The sequence below is a fragment of the Schistocerca piceifrons genome, chromosome 2 (genome assembly GCF_021461385.2).
Source record: "Schistocerca piceifrons isolate TAMUIC-IGC-003096 chromosome 2, iqSchPice1.1, whole genome shotgun sequence".
Classification (NCBI taxonomy): Eukaryota; Metazoa; Arthropoda; class Insecta; order Orthoptera; family Acrididae; genus Schistocerca; species Schistocerca piceifrons.
Window position 1 is genome coordinate 1,015,848,009 of NC_060139.1, and position 20,003 is coordinate 1,015,868,011.

At 46.0% G+C, this 20,003-nt stretch overlaps 1 protein-coding gene across 1 annotated transcript in view; it reads right to left on the reverse strand.

Moving 5' to 3' along the window:
- Positions 1-20,003, reverse strand: part of LOC124776081 (Down syndrome cell adhesion molecule-like protein Dscam2) — a 197,595-nt gene that overhangs the window by 83,382 nt on the left and 94,210 nt on the right. The window lies entirely within an intron of this gene.

Here is a 20,003-nt window from a genome sequence, read left to right on the forward strand (position 1 = left end):
CGACGCTTCATCCAGTCCTAAACATGCTCAATGGGGGACAGATCCGGAGATCTTGCTGGCCAGGGTAGTTGACTTACACCTTCTAGAGCACGTTGGGTGGCACGGGATACATGCGGACGTGCATTGTCCTGTTGGAACAGCAAGTTCCCTTGCCGGTCTAGGAATGGTAGAACGATGGGTTCGATGACGGTTTGGATGTACCGTGCACTATTCAGTGTCCCCTCGACGATCACCAGTGGTGTACGGCCAGTGTAGGAGATCGCTCCCCACACCATGATGCCGGGTGTTGGCCCTGTGTGCCTCGGTCGTATGCAGTCCTGATTGTGGCGCTCACCTGCACGGCGCCAAACACGCATACGACCATCATTGGCACCAAGGCAGAAGCTACTCTCATCGCTGAAGACGACACGTCTCCATTCGTCCCTCCATTCACGCCTGTCGCGACACCACTGGAGGCGGGCTGCACGATGTTGGGGCGTGAGCGGAAGACGGCCTAACGGTGTGCGGGACCGTAGCCCAGCTTCATGGAGACGGTTGCGAATGGTCCTCGCCGATACCCCAGGAGCAACAGTGTCCCTAATTTGCTGGGAAGTGGCGGTGCGGTCCCCTACGGCACTGCGTAGGATCCTACGGTCTTGGCGTGCATCCGTGCGTCGCTGCGGTCCGGTCCCAGGTCGACGGGCACGTGCACCTTCCACCGACCACTGGCGACAACATCGATGCACTGTGGAGACCTCACGCCCCACGTGTTGAGCAATTCGGCGGTACGTCCACCCGGCCTCCCACATGCCCACTATACGCCCTCGCTCAAAGTCCGTCAACTGCACATACGGTTCACGTCCACGCTGTCGCGGCATGCTACCAGTGTTAAAGACTGCGATGGAGCTCCGTATGCCACGGCAAACTGGCTGACGGCTGCGGTGCACAAATGCTGCGCAGCTAGCGCCATTCGACGGCCAACACCGCGGTTCCTGGTGTGTCCGCTGTGCCGTGCGTGTGATCATTGCTTGTACAGCCCTCTCGCAGTGTCCGGAGCAAGTATGGTGGGTCTGACACACCGGTGTCAATGTGTTCTCTTTTCCATTTCCAGGAGTGTAGTTTGGACAAGAAGAGAAGAGAAGCTTTGGAAATGTGGTGCTACAGAAGAATGCTGAAGATTAGATGGGTAGATCACATAACTAATGAGTAGGTATTGAGTAGATTTGGGGAGGTGTTTGTGGCACAAATTGACAAGAAGAAGGGACCGTTTGGTAGGACATGTTCTAAGGCATCAAGGGATCACAAATTTAGCATTGGAGGGCAGCGTGGAGGGTTAAAATCGTAGAGGGAGACCAAGAGATGAATACACTACACAGATTCAGAAGGATGTAGGTTGCAGTAAGTACTGGGAGATGAAGAAGCTTGCACCGGATAGAGTAGCATGAGGAGCTGCATCAAACCAGTCTCAGGACTGAAGACGACAACAACAACAACATGTCCGCAGTCCTCGCAAACACTGATAAACTGCACATTGTCAGCGCCATTTTGTTTTCTCTCCTGTAGCAACATGCTACGTTACTTTAGGGTGGGGATTACACTGTGGATTAGGAAACCGACTCAAAAAAACTGAAATCAATGTGACGTCAGCTTTACAATTTATTCGCGACACATGAAAATTAGTGTCCGACTGGGACTCGAATCCGAATTTCCCACTTATCGCGAGCCGTCACCTTAATAACTTTTTCTTGTTATTGCTTTAATGAAGAAGAGCAGTCAGATTCACGCTGGTGTAGACAGAGTTCGCATGGATCAAAAGCCGAGGCCGGGCAACGATGCCTCCACCTTCCCTGTCACTGAACCGTCCCTGTGAATTTTGCTCCCTTCAGCTCAGTTTGGTATATAATTGTAATACACATTGGCTACATTCATGTGGCTTCTCGCTGCCAGTCCATATCCTTTGGTCCTTTCAAACACAGAGCACACTTCATCGCCTGATCAGGCCAACGGTAGGTCATTAGCATACACTTCGCAGAGGGAGGTGTGGCCCCTCAATGTAACCCCCAAGAGTCTGCGTTTCAGCGCTCCTATATGTGGTTCCAGTGCGATCGCGTGAAAAATTTTGGAGACTGCGGATCCTTGTCGAACCGAACGTCGGACTGGCAAGGGACCCGCCTCACGTCCATTTACCAGTGCAAGGGAAGATGCTCGGCGTAAGAGGCGCAAAACTACGTCGAGGAAGTCAGGTGGGAAGTCCACACCGGCTAGAACCGATGTAAGAAACTTGTAGCGTATTCTGTCGAAAGCGTGGTCGAAATCAATTGGTATCACAAGAGTTCGAGGCGACAGGATGGGCGAGAGCTATCAAACACTACAATCGCTTATAGCCTCTCCACCCTGTGTCGATTGCTCCATTGAAGGGGTTCGTGGCAGGACCTTCTTTATGTCTGCTGGCAGGAGCCAAGCGAATACCTTATAGCCTGAAATTAACATTGCATCAGTGGTATTCCATGATCGGCTGACCTGTTGAAGGCTTGTAACAAAATGAATGGTCCATCGATGAAGGCAGGTGGCACACAAAAACTAGGAGACGTCAGCTTTTGGTACAAGGTTATCCAATATTGAATCATCAGGGAGCGACTATGGTCGCAGGTTCGAATCCTGCCTCGGGCATGGATGTGTGTGTTGTCCTTAGGTTAGTTAGGTTTAATTAGTTCTAAGTTCTAGGCGACTGATGACCTCAGAAGTTAAGTCGCATAGTGCTCAGAGCCATTCATCAGGGAGCGAAACGTCCAATAGAATTTGAGCGGCAGTCCTTCTGGCTCAGGCGACTTGTTTAGCGCATACCTGTCTAGCGCGCACTCAACATTGTCCTACGCAATCTCCATTAAAAGCAACAATGCTGCAGTGTCGTGCTGTAGAACGTCGTTATCGTCCCATTCCTCTATTTTCTCCTCCTGGTAAAAATCGTCGATAATGGTCAGCAAAGGCTTGCACAGTGGCCACCGGAATCGTTAAGGATCGACCATCCCGCAAAGTGGGGTTAGTGACTAGCTTTCGTCGGCATCGACGGCTAACGAGCACGACGTGGCGCTTAGATGGGATTTCATCGCTCACTCGGTCTAGACGCCGCGACCGCTCTACAACCCTTTACAATTTTCCCCGCGTGAGAGGCAATACTTTGGCTTCAATTGGGCGGCTTGCGATTTGCTGCTCTGGTGAAGGCGGTTGGGATGCGGTTTCGCGAAGCATCATGTAAAAAAAATCCCAAGTATGATGCTATCATGCAGAGATTTCATCTGTATTGTATTAGCACCTACCAAAATGCTTGTTCTGCATATTCCATCCGCTATGTCAGCGTCGAAAGGTATCGTGGAAGACATCGCTCGTAGTCCGCCCACGCGGCAACGATAATCTGACGGCATTCGGAGGTCCTGGAGATGCACAACATTTATCTACTAGATCCCACATTTGCGCCATACGCGACATCCATATGAAGGCGTTATGGTGTGAGAAGGCAAGCGGCCATCTTCAGCGTCCAACACTTCCGTTGCAAGATCGTGTGAGATATAGATGTGATCAAGACGACTGGCCGAGTGATTGGTAAGATATGTGTGTCCAGGGTGGTCACCTTGCTCTTTCTCCAAGTATCGATGAGAAACAGATCTTGCACCAATATGTGAACTTAACAGTTCGAGAAATGTTGGACGTGGTCTTTGGGGTGGAACACACAGTTAAATTCGTCACCAAGGAGATATTGGCCGGAATGCCCACGAAACAAGGGACGATTTCCTCTGAGTAGAAAAGCAATCTCTCACAGCATTTGTAGGTTTCTGACGGAGCGAAAAAATTAATAATACGTGTAACCAACATTGTGATTGCCACCCCCTGGACGAGGGGAGGTAAGTCACACCTTCGATTTCAATACCGTCACGCACTAGTATCGCACCATACCGCTGCCATTCTGATCACCCACCATCATCAACCATTGCAGCTGGGGAGGGACACTAAGCGCACTTCCCGCAATAAAGCAAAGTCAATATCCGAAACATGAAGAATCTCTAGCAACAGGTGGATCCTCACCATTGTTCCATTGTTATTCAGGTTAATAGTGGCGACGTGATAAACCTGTCATCGAAATGCGGGTGCCGAGTTTTTCAATAGGTAGGAAATGTCTATTGTTTGTCAAATTGCGCCGTGACCTTTGGCTACCCACAACACCTTAGCTGGAACTGTTCCTAAAGTGTAGACGCTACCAACTCGAACTGTCAGTGTAGCTTGCATGGCGTCATCGATCTCGCCCCACTTCTTTGAACACACAGCAAGATCGTCTTCCATCGTCTCGTCAGGGCACGAGATTGGTTGGTGCACGCACTCCGGCACGTGCGGGGGGGGGGGGGGGGGACAGCACCCTTCTCGTGCATCGATGTCTGATCGCTTAGCCGTGGGCACGTATGAAAAGTGTCTCAGTCTCATTCTGTGTTCCTACACTGAAGAGCATTCGATGGCGGGTGAAGTCATTGTCCTCTGGCGGCTGTTCCTCAGCCTGTTCAGTAGTTGCCCAGCGCCTTCACTTATGGTGCTTTGGGTACCATTGTTTTCAGGTGTGACCTTCTGTATCAGACGAAGGCAGCGACTCACGACGCTCTGGGACAAACGCGGCGGGTAGCACGATCAGGGAGTCTATCCCCATTCTATCGTTATGAACCTCGTCATATGTCGACAGAGGCGGTGCTGTAGAAGTAAAAGCCTGCGACAGGTTTCGTCTTCACGCCGCACTGGAGGCTCCTACATTGGGTCATCATAAAGTGTCCGACACCATTTGAAGCGCAAGAGTCGTGAAGGTAGCAACCTAAGTCTTGGGAAATGCAGTGTCGGCTGTGATGGCGGCTCCACGTCCGCTCGCGGTAGTTGCGTGGTTCGGTGTTCAATGGATTCGTATCGGAGCTGCCCCTCCTTCCCACATTCGGAATTGGGTTTTTGTTGTACGTCGTAAATGACGATGGCATGGCAGCGACTGATTTAGAAATTTGAGGAAACATGTCTTGAGTTCAATTCGGTCCTGTCGGGTTCCATTCAGAACAGAATGTGTTAGAAATTGCGTCCGTCTTTCCTCGTTCTGACTATGCATCGTGCCGCAGAGGCGAAGTGCCGACTCGACATCTTCTGCTGGGAGTCCAGGTGTAAGTTAGAGTATCCTGATTGCGCGGTGTCCCAGACTAGCATGATCAACGTCCAAAGTACCGACACTACCATCAGTGTAGCGGAAGAGGCTACTCTGTGTCATCTACCGAAAAATCCGTTCACATATTGCGTCACTGATGATCTTTACATAGAGTGCATTACCCACGGTGGACAAATGTATATCGATGATGTTGGCGTTGGGGTTATGACATCTCCTCGTAAAAATCATTCTAATACTTGTGCTTTTGGTGGTGCAAACTCGTTTCGGAAAGTAAATTTATGCGTTGATTTCTGTATGGGTTCGCAATGCTGATCTCTATGCTTCAGGTTACGCTCACGGGACGGCCGATAACTGAGTAAACAACACGAGCTCTCATTCCTCGGTGAGGACACAAACAACACGTCCGCACCGTTGGACTGCGAAAAGCAAACTACCACTTCGGCTATCCCCGGACCAATACAAACCTCCATATGTCACACTGTTTATACCCTCTAGTGCTCGACGACGGTTACTGATCCTCCCAACAGGGACAGTCAGTGTTCTTATAGTCGTTTTTAACCTGTAGAGGCTATTTGCATACATGTCTGAAGGCCTTTGTACAATAACATACCGACATTGTGAAACACCGACATTGTAAATTAAAATCTGGATTTCAGTGTGAACCAGGACTGAGAGATGTACCTGCGAACAGACAAAACTTTAACTACCGTTTCATTTTTTGAGATGACTACCGCTCGTGCACACGTACGCTGGCGTTATAATACTTCATGTTCTCTCAACGGTTTCGAGTATTTTACTACCTGTTGCACTACGTAGACGGCATTGGGAGCAATAGTACGTCTTGTTCTCTAATATTCGTAATTATGTTTATACAGCAACAGTTAATGATTAAGTAAGTAAAGGTTCAAATGGACAAAACTGACAATTGTTGAAAAGATCTTTGCATTCATTGTCATGTCATACTTTAGAAAGATTACATAATATTGGAAGTATTTCAAGAGATTCAGAATTGTACTTGACACTGAAAGTTTGAGTTTTGTAGGCCTCCCGATACGGATGCTCACTTTAATTACCATCATAAAACAGGATACACTGTGGAGAAATGCAAGATGATGCATATAACTAAGAAAAGAACCTCATAGTATCGGATTACAAGATCAATGAACGTTTTGATCAAGTTATATCATCGAGAAGCTTACTGGGAGACAGATTTTTTGGAAGGGTGTAACACATTTACTCTATTTTTATCTTGATGAGTGATTGCAAGCGGCTCATAAAAGAAATAAAACGGTGTTCCATTTTTGTTTCGGAATACTAATTCTTGTTCAGACAATATATTTCGTAGCACTTAAGGAAAGCTCACTCTGACGACGTGCAAAATCCTGTCGACTATTCGTCAAGAGGAAAATGCACTGTCCGGTCTCCATAATATGACTACCTGTCAAAAACTTGAACAACCATCTTCTACAGCACCGGCCGCTGCGATGCTTGCAGGGAGAGAGAACTTGACGTCCTGGAAGCTACCAACAAGCATACGGAGCCATGCCAACTCAACTGCCGTGGCTAGCTGCGCTAAGTTTCACGGTTCAGTACGAACAGACCGATTGAGGTGGTCCCACAGATTCTCGATTGGGTTTAAATCCACGAGGGTTGGTGGCCAGCTGAGTACGACTAACTCATCCCGGTGCTCTTCGAATCACGTATGTACTCTGTAAACTGGCTGACACTTTGCATTTTCAAACTGGTATATGTCACAGTGCCGAGGAAAAACGACGCCAGATAAATCGATCCGTTTTCGCATTGCGACAATGGCTGCATTGTTTACCGCATCCCCCGACAAGGTTTATTACCCTCCACTGCTAATGGTGCCACCGGCCGTTTGAGTGGTTATTGCACGTTGACGTCGAAGACGGCCCAGACGGCCCAGCTTATGCCGAATCTGGCTCCTTCAGATCCAGTATTCACACTTGAAACGGACCACGAGGTTACACGACTTGTAGCCCAGCCCTCGCGCAACGAAATTAGACGCACTAGCACATGGTCTATCAAGCATACCAACGCTAGGAAAACCCCTGGGCCTGATGGTATTCAAAACCGTGTCCTCCAGGAGTTCATGGATAGAGCCGTAGAATAACTTGCACACATAACGAATGCCATCCCAGAACACCAACACTTCCCTGGCTTCTGGAAGGCGACCAAGGTTCTGATGTTCAGGAAGCCAGGGAAAGACCGCTCTCTCTCACCAAATTACCGACCCATCAGTCTGCTGTGCTCGCTCAGCAAGGTTGTTAAGAAGGTAATACTAAAACGCGTTACTAGGCACTGCGTCGCCAACGACATCCTAAGATCGGAGCAATTCGGCTTTAGGAACCACCACTTAACAACACAGCAACTCCTCCGCGTAATCGAACATATAACACACGGCTGCAACATGAACAAATCCACAGGCGCTGTGTTCCTGGACATCGAAAAAGCTTTAGAACGTCTTTGGCACAACGCCCTTACGCAGACTAAGCGAAGCTGTGTTCCCGGACGGTCTCGTACGTCTCATGCACTCATATCTCACTAACTGATGTTTTAACACTGACGTGCAGGGTAAACGATCAACACAACACGGTATCAAAGTTGGAGTACCTCAGGGAAGCATCCTAGGGCCCATCTTGTTCAATCTGTACATTAACGACTTCCCAGCAACACAAAACACGACGTTAGCCATCTACGCGTATGGCACAGCCATCCTTGCGCAAGATTGGAAACCGTCGAACATTAATTCACGAATACAGACGGCACTCAGAACTGCCGAGCCTTGGTTGGAAAGATGGCGTATTAAAGTAAACGTCGACAAGTGCGAAGCACTTCTGTTCACACGCAGACCGAAACTACTGCGCAAACATCAACTCTGTAGACAGGTAACACTAGATACCCGCCCAATACGTTTCCGAGAGAAAGTCAGATATCTCGGTGTCTGGCTGGACCGGAAACTTACATTGGGCGCCAACATCGAATACGTTGCCAACAGAGCGCACGCGAGGCTCAAAAAATTTTACTCAATGCTCAACAGGGAATGTATACTGAATAGGAGGGTGTCGAGATCCATATACATGACACTGATTAGAGCTCTCATGACGTACGCAGCTCCTGTCTGGGGATATGCAGCTCCTACACGCCTGCGCCGCCTGCAGATCATACAGAACGAAGTGTTACGCATAATTACGAACTCTCCACGCTACACACGCACCGGGGATCTTCACAATGAATACCGCCTTGAAAACCTCGAGGAAGTATTCAAAAAACTCGCCACACGACTATACAGGAACTCGAGACACTCGAACAACATCCTTACTCTGGGAAACTATGATCGCAACCATAGGTGGAAGCATATGCGGCAAAGACACTACTAGCTAGGGCATAACCACCAATGGTGAGCTAACACACACCAACAAGCGACAAACGATGTTAAGTCCCTGCATATCAGCAACGTTGACTGGATATGCCAGCTGCTATTAAAGCCGACCAACAGGCTACAGCAGGAAAACCGACGAGATCGCACACTGACGCACAAACAAATCGCCGACATCATCCTACACTGTGAATCTAATATATGACCTATCAGACACAAAACGACGATGAACCTGTTACAGGTATGCTGACGCTGACCGAGAGATCAACACCGACAACCAGTGGCAGTCGCCGAGTAACAGCACCGCACAACGTCAAAGGTACCGACTTGCATGACACCCACTACTAACAAAGCATAACCTTGCATGACCTGACGCAGGCAGCAAGACATCCGCTACTGCTCTTACTACCCGACCTAACTATCGCAGAGGTTTTCTCCCCTTGGCTCTTGCCTTGGCACTTTTTTCCCTCTGCCCTTCAAACCGCTACCCTTCGTTTGACTTTCGACTCAGTCTATCTCCAGATGAGTGCGTATTAATGGTTAACCTTAATTAGACGTACGCAAACATCGCAGTACTCACATCCTGCAACACCTCACTTGAGTGAAAACTAGCCCTTATGGAGAGATGGCAGTAGACCTTTTGAGTTGGCCATTATGTCGGTGCAGGGGTGGAGGGCCTTCACTTCTATTTAAAAAAATAACGTCGTATATAAGCGTTGGTGACATTAATGTGACGTGGCCGTAATCAATATCTGTGATGAAATAGACAATCCACTGGTGAATAAGAGAAGGCCATCGTCCACAGAGTCAAAAAGATGGTGTGCTATTTTGTGTGAATCTTTTTTTATTTCTCAGATCACTGAAGAGTAAAAAGATTAAACGTGGGTAAGTCTCAGTACCAGCTGTTCATTACTAAAAAACACCCTGGGTTCTAGGATTCCTCTGAAGCGCATCAGAAGGAGCAATTTATTTTCGTTTCACTTGTTAACCTTCTTATATTTTCAGGGAAGCGTCACCAGTCACGAAATTAAAGTAGAGCGCCCTCATGTCTCTTGTTAGCATTCAAATATTCTGTTCTTTTGTAAAAACACAGCTGAGTTTACACAACGACACCTCATCAATATGTTAATGTGGTTGCAATTACGACTGAATCCTGAAACACTGGTGTATTAAAAGAACAACTGGGAACAACTCAGGTCAATAGCTCATGAAAAAACACATTACCGTTCTGAAATTACTGTTCTGAAATTACTGTTCTGAAAATAAATGTGTAATTTATATATCATGTTGCTGCAAAGCCATGCTATTTCTCATTTCCCCGCTATTAATGAGCCTTAAAAATTATATTATACCGTCGTAGTTACTCATACACAGCAGTAGATAACAAAGTTGCACATGTTAATCATATGATAAAATACACTTCTCTCTGCGTGCTGTTATTTTCTATAAACTCATTTCGCTATCTCCAACAGTTTAGGAGATGGAGTAGATGTTACGAATATTTCATTCTCGCTGTATTGTTAACAACCACGAGTAGAAGTTAATGCGCTACATACAGTCCACTTCCTTGAGATTGGAGATGGATATAGCTCTCTTCCCAAGTATGAAGAAAAATTCAATATGTCAGCTGTATTTCATAAGCAGCAATGTACAACATAATATGCAACAAAATTAAACTCATAACGCCTCCTATTTTGCACTGCAATCTATTCAAATTTCTTACAGTTTGTTACTTCACTGTGAAGCATCGTAGTAACTATGACCGTTAACAAAATGATACGCAGTTCATCGTGAAACTGACAAACAACGCTATAAGATACGAAAAATCAATTCTTTTACCGAGCAGTTTGTTTAAAATGGCGTGAAAAAGTTTGCAGAGCAGTCTGAGTGCGCGCAACGTTCAGTTCGTCGTGGCAGTGCTGCACATTAAGCAGCGAGCGCTTTCTTTGTGCTTCCACACTGAAGCAGAACTGAATGCGGTATGTTGATAGAGTGTAATGCTGGTGCAGGTACAAGTGTTTCAGAGTACGCAGTTCACCGCACATTGTTGAACAAAAGGTCCCACCACATAAGAGGCTATCGTGCACCCATTCAGACCCAGCGACAACGACAGTAGCGATCACACTGAGCACAAAGTCATCGAGTTAGGACCACGAATCAACGAAAAGGTGTTACTTGATCTGATTAATCAGACACTAGGATATGCCGTCATCCAGATAAACAAGCGCTATTTCAAGACGCAGGCCGGTGGGGGCAGTATTTTGCTATGTGGAACATTCACCTGGTTTCACGTGGGAACTATGGTAGTAACTGAAGACACCGTGATAGCGGTGGATTACGCGAACATTATTGAGGACTATCTGCATCCCTTCAAGTTTGCTGTCCTTCCTCGTTGGCGATGACATTACCCGTCAGAATAACTGTCCTTGTTATAAGGCCAGAATCCTACTCCAGTGTTTTGAGCAGCACGACTACGAATTCACGTTGATGTATTGGCCACCAAATTCGCCTTATCTGAACCGATGGAACGCATCCGATACGATAACGGGCGCCAACTTGAAGCCCATAAACTACCGGCCCCAAATATATGAGGATTGCGTGACCTATGCATATGCGTCAGAGGTCACGTACCTAAGGACTGGGCAGAACCTCTGTTGTATTGCGTTGGGACAGGGGTTAAGAAGGTGATCATGATCTGTTGGCTCGTAAGTGTGTATACTATATAATAAGTCCTGCAAAATCTGTTTTGCACTTTTTGTCTGCATCTAAAATAATTCCCCTCTCTTCTTTCGTACAACGAGCAAACTGTTACTTGATGCTGCAGCAAATATTACTCCAGTAGGTCTCTGAAAGCGGAAAAGGAATGATGGCAGCTGGATTACATCATGGATTAGTTTTGGAATCAGGTATTAGATAGTGGGATACGGAAGTATTAAGGAATGATATGCATCTCAAGTTCTCTGAGGCTGCTGATACTGCGACAGGAAACAATATAGAAACATTTACCTAAACTGAGAAGATGGACAAATAAATACAAGGTCCAGTCACATTAATGTGACCATCGACTATGTTCAAGGCCAACGCGCAATACCGACTCACAGACACCAGGTTGCAGCACTAGCAATGAGGATGGGTGGGGGGGGGGGGGGGAGAGGCGGGGGGGGGGGGGGGGAGGGAACGCTAGAAACAGTGCAATCATTACCGTAATGCAGAAAAGAAGCTATTTATCAGACGTCCAAAATGCATGACCGTTGTCCCTTAGCCGCGCGGGATTAGCCGAGCGGTCTATGTGCTGCAGTCATGGACTGTGCGGCTGGTCCCGGTGGAGGTTCGAGTCTTCCCCCGGGCATGTGTGTGTGTGTGTGTGTGTGTGTGTGTGTGTGTGTGTGTGTGTGTGTGTGTGTTTGTCCTTAGGTTAATTTAGGTTAAGTAGTGTGTAAGCTTAGGGACTGATGACCTTAGCAGTTAAGTCCCATAAGATTTCACATTAGTTGTCCTTCAGGCCAAGGATGGAAGCATTCTCTTACAGGACCAGTTTGTAAACTGTTCGCATGCCACCGTGGTTAAAGAACACTGTGCATGGCAAAACGGTGTTATCCAAAACCGTCGGCAATGTGGTACACCAGGTCCCTTAGGTGACTGGGGCGAACGACGGCTGTGAGGACGTGTATGGGCCAATAGACGTGCAACTGTTGAGAAACTGATCGCCCAGATGAATCATGGGGCTACTAACAGTGTCTCCTCAATAACCGTTCAGCGAGCGTTGCTGCATGTGAGCCTCTACAGCAAGCGCCTGGTTCATGACCCACACTGCCTTCTGTTCATCGCCGGCCGGAGTGGCCGAGCGGTTCTAGGCGCTACAGTCGGGAACCGCGCGACTGCTACGGCCGCAGGTTCGAATTCTGCCTCGGGCATGGATGTGTGTGATGTCCTTCGGTCAGTTAGGTTTAAGTAGTTCTAAGTTCTATGGGACTGATGACCTCAGAAGTTAAGTCCCATAGTGCTCAGAGCCATTTGAACCATCGGCGAAAAACACTGGAATTTGCACCCACTGAGCGTCCACAGAGTGGCAACTGGTTGTCTTTTCAGATGAATCGCGTTTCATACTCCATCAGACAGATGGCCTTTGGCGTTTACAGCCCTGCAACAATCGAAGCCGGGGGGAGGGAGCGTAATGGTGTAGGGAGTGTTTTGTGGCATTCCCTGGACGATCTCCTCATTCTAAAAGGCACAATGGATCACCGGAAGTATGCATCTTTTCTTTGGGACCATTTCCACCCTTCCACGCAGTTTGTTTCTTCGGCAGGGCATTCGGGAGGACGACGGTTCAATCCCGGCTCTGGCCATCCTGATTTAGGTTTTCCGTGATTTCCCCAAATCGCTCCAGGAAATGCCGGGATGGTTCCTTTCAAAGGGCGCGACCGACTTTCTTCCCCGTCCCTCCCTAATCCGATGAGACCGGTGACCTCGCTGTCTGGTCTCGCCCCCCAAGCAACCCAACCCAACCCTCTTTGGTAGGATGCCATCTATCAGTAGGACACTGCAACGTGTCACACACCTCGCAGTTTGTGGGTTGAAGAGCACCAGGGTGAGTTTACCGTTCTTCCCTTGCCACAACAGACTCCTAGGACTTAAACCGAATCGAGAATCTGTGAGACCACCTTGGTGGATGTTCTCGCCATGGATCCTCAATCGAGAAGCCTAGGGCAGCTGACCACGATACTGAAATCGGCTTGGCTCCATATTCCTGTCGGTACCTTCTGGAACCTCATGGACTCTCTTGCTATACGTCTCGCAGAGGTACGCGCTGCAAAATGTTGTTATTCGGTTTTTTAGCAGGTGATAACGTTAATGTGACTGGACAGTGTTCAAGGAGGATAACTAAAAGCGAAAGTCCTTGGGTATCGATTTGGAAGACATAGGTGATCCAGTATTAGATTTAGAGCTTGAAATAACTTTGAAAGAGTTGTGAAGAAATGTAGAAGACACAGGTAACATTTGCTAGTGGTTTTTAAAATTATTGAAAGAAGTTGGAACCATTGTGTGTAGAATCTCTGGAGATACCATAGGAGATAATCATCCACACCGTCCCAAAGTTATCAAAGATGAGTGTGAGAACTACTGGAGAATCAACTATACAACCCATAAACCCAAGACAAGAATAACATAGTGAAGAACTCCTGCATGACAATGAGTTTGGTTCTGGGATAGGTAAGGTACCATGGAGATAGTTCTGACGTTGTGACTGATAAATGATGCAAGACATAAGAAAAATGAAGTTATCTTCATAGGACTTGGTGACCAAGCAAGAGCACTCCACAACACACAATGGAAGGTAAATTAGAAATTTTCAGAAAAATAGGCATAAGCTAAAGGAAGAGGAGGACAGTATACAATATGTACAACGAGAAGGAATAAAACGAATGGAAGACCAAGAAAGAAATGCTTCTGTTAAAAAAGGGCGTAAGGCAGGAGTGTAGCCTTCCACCTCCACTATTAAATCTGTATATCGGAGGAGGAATGATACAAATAAAAGGAAGTTTCGGAAGTGGAATTAAAATTCTGAGCGTAATGGCGTCAATGGTAAGATTAGCTGATAGACTGCTGTCCCGTGTCAAAGTAAGGAACTTACGAGACCTGTTGAAGGGTTCAAAATGGCTCTGAGCACTATGGGACTTATCTTCTGAGGTCATCAGTCCCCTAGAACTTAGAACTACTTAAACCTAACTACGTAATAACGACTGCTACGGTCGCAGGTTCGAATCCTGCCTCGGACATCGATGTGTGTGATGTCCTTAGGTTAGTTAGCTTTAAGTAATTCTAAGTCTAGAGGACTGATGACCTCAGATGTTAAGTCCCATAGTGCTTAGAGGCATTTGAACCACTTTTGTGCAGTTTTCAGAGACAGAATTGGTAGTCAGGGGCTCGTATAATTAGGCAATAAATAGATTGTAATAATACTTACAAAGCGTATTTTTTGTGAAGACATACACTTTTTTAAATGGAACATTGCCTATTGACATTAAGAAACTAAAAGCAGAGTAAATCAGAATGTCAGTGGCGTTTGTTGCAGGATTCTAGTGCACGTCCTTTACGAGATATCGTATTTTGAAAACTTTGCACACCGACAGAGGTTTGTGCTATTCAACCTGCGCATTCTATAGGTACGGCGTCGTTATGTTTGCTTACAGTGTGCTTGTACGTTCCTTGCCAGTCAGCTACTGTGCGACAGTCCGAGCACCGTAGGCCGTGAGTGGACAGTGGGATTTACAAATGCAGCAGACGTCGACATGCTCGCGATGTATGGAGAGTGTAGGAAGAATGCAGTTCGTTCTTGTATGGTGTATGCGGCAAGATATCCCAACTCAGGACTACTATCTCGGCAGCTATTTATCACCATTTTCAACTAGTTACTTGAAAGTTATAATGTAACACCTAGACAATATAACAGAAGGAAACAAATGACGATAGAGGAGGGGGACATGTCGACATAGGTTCCAAGCCTATCACATCTCTCTCCATCAAGCGCTGCATGGAAACGATTATGATAATCTTGTTATCTTCTATACATGGGCATTAAGACAGGATACGTCAGACGTATCATGTATCTTGTTTGGTGGTGAAGACACATTTACCGATCATGGCCATGTAAACCGCCGAAATGTGCACTGCTGGTACGTCGACAACCCCTGTTGGGTTCGTCACGTGGAACGTCAGCGCCCATGGAGTGTAAACGTATCTTGTGGGATAATGAACCATGAGCTCATAGCACCGTTTTTCATAGGCGGAACACTGAACGAGCACAAATAACGCAGCCTCCAAACGGACCATATTCCACGGGTGGCCGGCCGGAGTGGCCGTGCGGTTCTAAGCGCTACAGTCTGGAACCGAGCGACCGCTACGGTCGCAGGTTCGAATCCTGCCTTGGGCATGGATGTGTGTGATGTCATTAGGTTAGTTAGGTTTAATTAGTTCTAAGTTCTAGGCGACTGATGACCTCAGAAGTTAAGTCAAATAGTGCTCAGTCATTTTTTCCACGGATGCTAGAAGCCGTTTCTCTGCAGACTAGGAGGAATCTGTGGTATCAACAGGATATCTGCCCAGCCCATAGTGCTGAAATACTACGTCATGTCTTAACAAATTGCTTCCAAAGCATTCAACTGGACGCAGAGTACGTGTACTTTTGGCCGGCCCGTTTCCCAGATTTGAAGTCTGTAGACTGTTTTACGAGGTGCATTCAAGTTCTAAGGCCTCCGATTTTTTTTTCTAATTAACTACTCACCCGAAATCGATGAAACTGGCGTTACTTCTCGACGTAATCACCCTGCAGACGTACACATTTTTCATAACGCTGACGCCATGATTCCATGGCAGCGGCGAAGGCTTCTTTAGGAGTCTGTTTTGACCACTGGAAAATCGCTGAGGCAATAGCAGCACGGCTGGTGAATGTGCGGCCACGGAGAGTGTCTTTCATTGTTGGAAAAAGCCAAAAGTCACTAGGAGCCAGGTCAGGTGAGTAGGGAGCATGAGGAATCACTTCAAAGTTGTTATCACGAAGAAACTGTTGCGTAACGTTAGCTCGATGTGCAGGTGCGTTGGCTTGGTGAAACAGCACATGCGCAGCCCTTCCCGGACGTTTTTGTTGCAGTGCAGGGAGGAATTTGTTCTTCAAAACATTTTCGTAGGATGCACCTGTTACCGTAGTGCCCTTTGGAACGCAATGGGTAAGGATTACGCCCTCGCTGTCCTAGAACATGGACACCATCATTTTTTCAGCACTGGCGGTTACCCGAAATTATTTTGGTGGCGGTGAATCTGTGTGCTTCCATTGAGCTAACTGGCGCTTTGTTTCTGGATTGAAAAATGGCATCCACGTCTCATCCATTGTCAGAACCGTCGAAAAGAAAGTCCCATTCGTGCTGTCGTTGCGCGTCAACATTGCTCGGCAACATGCCACACGGGAAGCCGTGTGGTCGTCTGTCAGCATTCGTGGCACCCACCTGGATGACACTTTTCGCATTTTCAGGTCGTCATGCAGGATTGTGTGCACAGAACCCACAGAAATGCCAACTCTGGAGGCAATCTGTTCAACAGTCATTCGGCGATCCCCCAAAACAATTCTCTCCACTTTCTCGATCATGTCGTCAGACCGGCTTGTGCGAGCCAGAGGTTGTTTCAGTTTGTTGTCACACGATGTTCTGCCTTCATTAAACTGTCGCACCCACGAACGCACTTTAGACACATCCATAACTCCATCACCACGTGTCTCCTTCAACTGTCGATGAATTTCAATTGGTTTCCCACCACGCAAATTCAGAAAACGAATGATTGCACGCTGTTCAAGTAAGGAAAACATCGCCATTTTAAGTATTTAAAACAGTTCTCATTCTCGCCGCTGGCGGTAAAATTCCACTGCTGTACGGTGCTGCCATCTCTGGGATGTATTGACAATGAACGCGGCCTCATTTTAAAACAATGCGCATGTTTCTATCTCTTTCCAGTCCGGAGAAAAAAAAATCGGAGGCCTTAGAACTTGAATGCACCTCGTATGTGGGGAAAGCTAAAAGACGCTGTCTATAAGGACATACCAACTACATGCGATGATGTGCAACAACGTATTACTGCAGCCTGCTGGGAAATCTCAGCTGAAATGCTAGCACGTGTGCAGCAGCCGTTGCATATCAGAAAAACTGTATATTGCCGCTGCCGGTGGTCATTTTGAACACAGTATGTTATGGTCAGCTGTCTCGTCACTGGTCAGAAACCACACAACTAGTTTATGCACTTACATTGTTCTTTACTCTGTGCTTACACCGCTATTGCAGATGTGTAGATGTGGGAAATTTTCAAAATACGGTATGTCATAAGCCACTCGCTCTATAATCCTGCAACAAACAACACTAACATGTTAATTTACCACACTTTTAGTTTGTTGTTGTCAGCAGGAATTGTTTGCGTAAAAAATAATCTTTCAAAGTATTATTAGTTGATTGCCTGACAATATGGGCCCGTGAATACCAATACGTTTTGTGAAGACCACATATCAGTAGCACGTTCAATTTCCGCAATATTTGCAGTTCAAATTCTAAGTGATTCACCCTCTATATATCCGCCAATGTAGACTGGCAATGGCAAGGAAAGCGTTTCTGAAGAAGAGAAATTTGTTAACATCGAGTATAGATTTAAGTGTCAGGAAGTTATTTCTGAAAGTATTTGTATGGAGTGTAGCCATGTATGGAAGTGAAACATGAACGGTAAATAGTTTGGACAAGAAGAGAATAGAAGCTTTTGAAATGTGGTGCTACAGAAGAGTGCTGAAGATTAGATGGGTAGATCACATAACTAATGAGGAAGTATTGAATAGGATTGGGGAGAAGAGAAGTTTGTGGCACAACTTGACCAGAAGAAGGGATCGGTTGGTAGGACATGTTCTGAGGCATCAAGGGATCACCAGTTTAGTATTGGAGGGCAGCGTGGAGGGTAAAAATCATAGGGGGAGACCAAGAGATGAATACACTAAGCAGATTCAGAAAGATGTAGGTTGCAGTAGGTACTGGGAGATGAAGAAGCTTGCACAGGATAGAGTAGCATGGAGAGCTGCATCAAACCAGTCTCAGGACTGAAGACCACAACAACAACAACATATCCGTCAAATAAACGAAGCTGTTGGATCTAAGTGCTATTCTACAGAAGGCTGGAGAAATGGTGTATACCAGATCTCTTTCCTTGCCTATCCTTTTCTGGAGTGTCGTATCGTACAAAGACATTAACGGCCAGATTGCACCTCACACACAGATTGCACTTCACCAGTAAGTTCTGTGACCAGAGCGTAAGAAAGGGACAACTCATCAAGAAATAAAAACGCATGGACCATTAGCATCAGGCTCTTGAAATTACGGAGGCTAGGTTCTGTGTTTCTTGCCGTAGCACTCAGTAATATGATGCACGCGATGCGAACAGCGCCTACCGTAAGTTACGTTAATGAGGCTTCTTGTCATTACACGCAAAATCATTGGAAGAATATGAAATATTACAAAGTAACAATAAGTTGGAATCCGCCACGTGCAGGACTAGGGGGAGTAGGGAACAACCACCGATCGTGACACACACCGGATTTGACGTAGGATAAGTTAGTTTGTAGGACTTAGTTATAGGAAATTAAGATAGGGACTGCAGCGAATTAACATCGAGGCCTGCCAGTGGCAGGGGCATGCTCTTCGGGGTTAGCTTGAAGAGCAAGGCAAATGCAAGTAGGTTTATATCTTTACTGGCACACATGTGACGCTGCAGAATACACATACAAATTAAATTAGTCATAGGAATGGGAAATAAATAGTATATGTAGATATTAGATGCCCATTGTTATTAATATTAATATTAACTGTAGCTCACCAACTAATACTAAACTAGCTGCAACGTTTCAATACAAATGTATAAATGTTAGGACCCACTAATGTAGTAAGGTAGTGGGTTAATTTGTATAATTATAATGGCTTTGATAATAAAGATTTTTTTTTTTTAAAGAGTAACAATAACGTCGAAATACAAGTTATGTAGGTTAAAAACCGTCTTTTGCGACAGTAATAAGGTCTAATTAAGACCAAACGTGCTTCACTGTATTCTAAAGCATTTTCATTGGTTACTGTAACAGTATAGTTTTTCTTGCAAGTTTGGTTTGCTAGCATCATGAGCAGTTATCATGCTTTCAGTTACCAATACAGACAGGATTAATTATTATCGTTAAACGAAATTTTTTGCTTTTTACACCATCTGATCCGTTCTTTTACACATATGTGGCAGATTTCAGCGCGCAGCACTTTCACTGACACTAAATATATTCACATTTTTGGGTTGTGGAGAGTCACTGCCATCTCGCCATATTGACCACTTTGTTCCGATGTGCGAAATGCATTAGATTTTGGTGGTAACATCTGCTCTCTCTCTCTGTGTGTGTGTGTGTGTGTGTGTGTGTGCGTGCGTGTGTGTGTATTTTTATTTATTTATTGCCAAAACTAAATGAAAGCCGAACGCATTCCGCACGTCAAACAAAGGGCACAAAATAACAGGATGGGAGTGGTTCTACATAACGCAAAAGCATGAATTAGTGAAACTGCTGTGTGATGAAACGTACCACACCGCATACCTGTAAGAACTGAACGAAACAAAACCTCACAAGTGTAGACAATAATTAATACTGTTTACAGTAGTAAGTTGAAGCATGAGAAGTGTAGTTTATCTTAGGAAATCAAAATTGCAAGAAAAACTCTACTGTTACAGTAACCAATGAAAATGCTTCAGAATAAAGCGAGACGTGTTTGGTCTTTACAGGACTTTATTACAGAAGCCAAAGACGTAACTTATATAACTGCGAATGCGGAAAAGAGGCCACAAAACAAAACAGACAACATGAACCGTGTAAATTACAGCATTTTAGAATCCGAA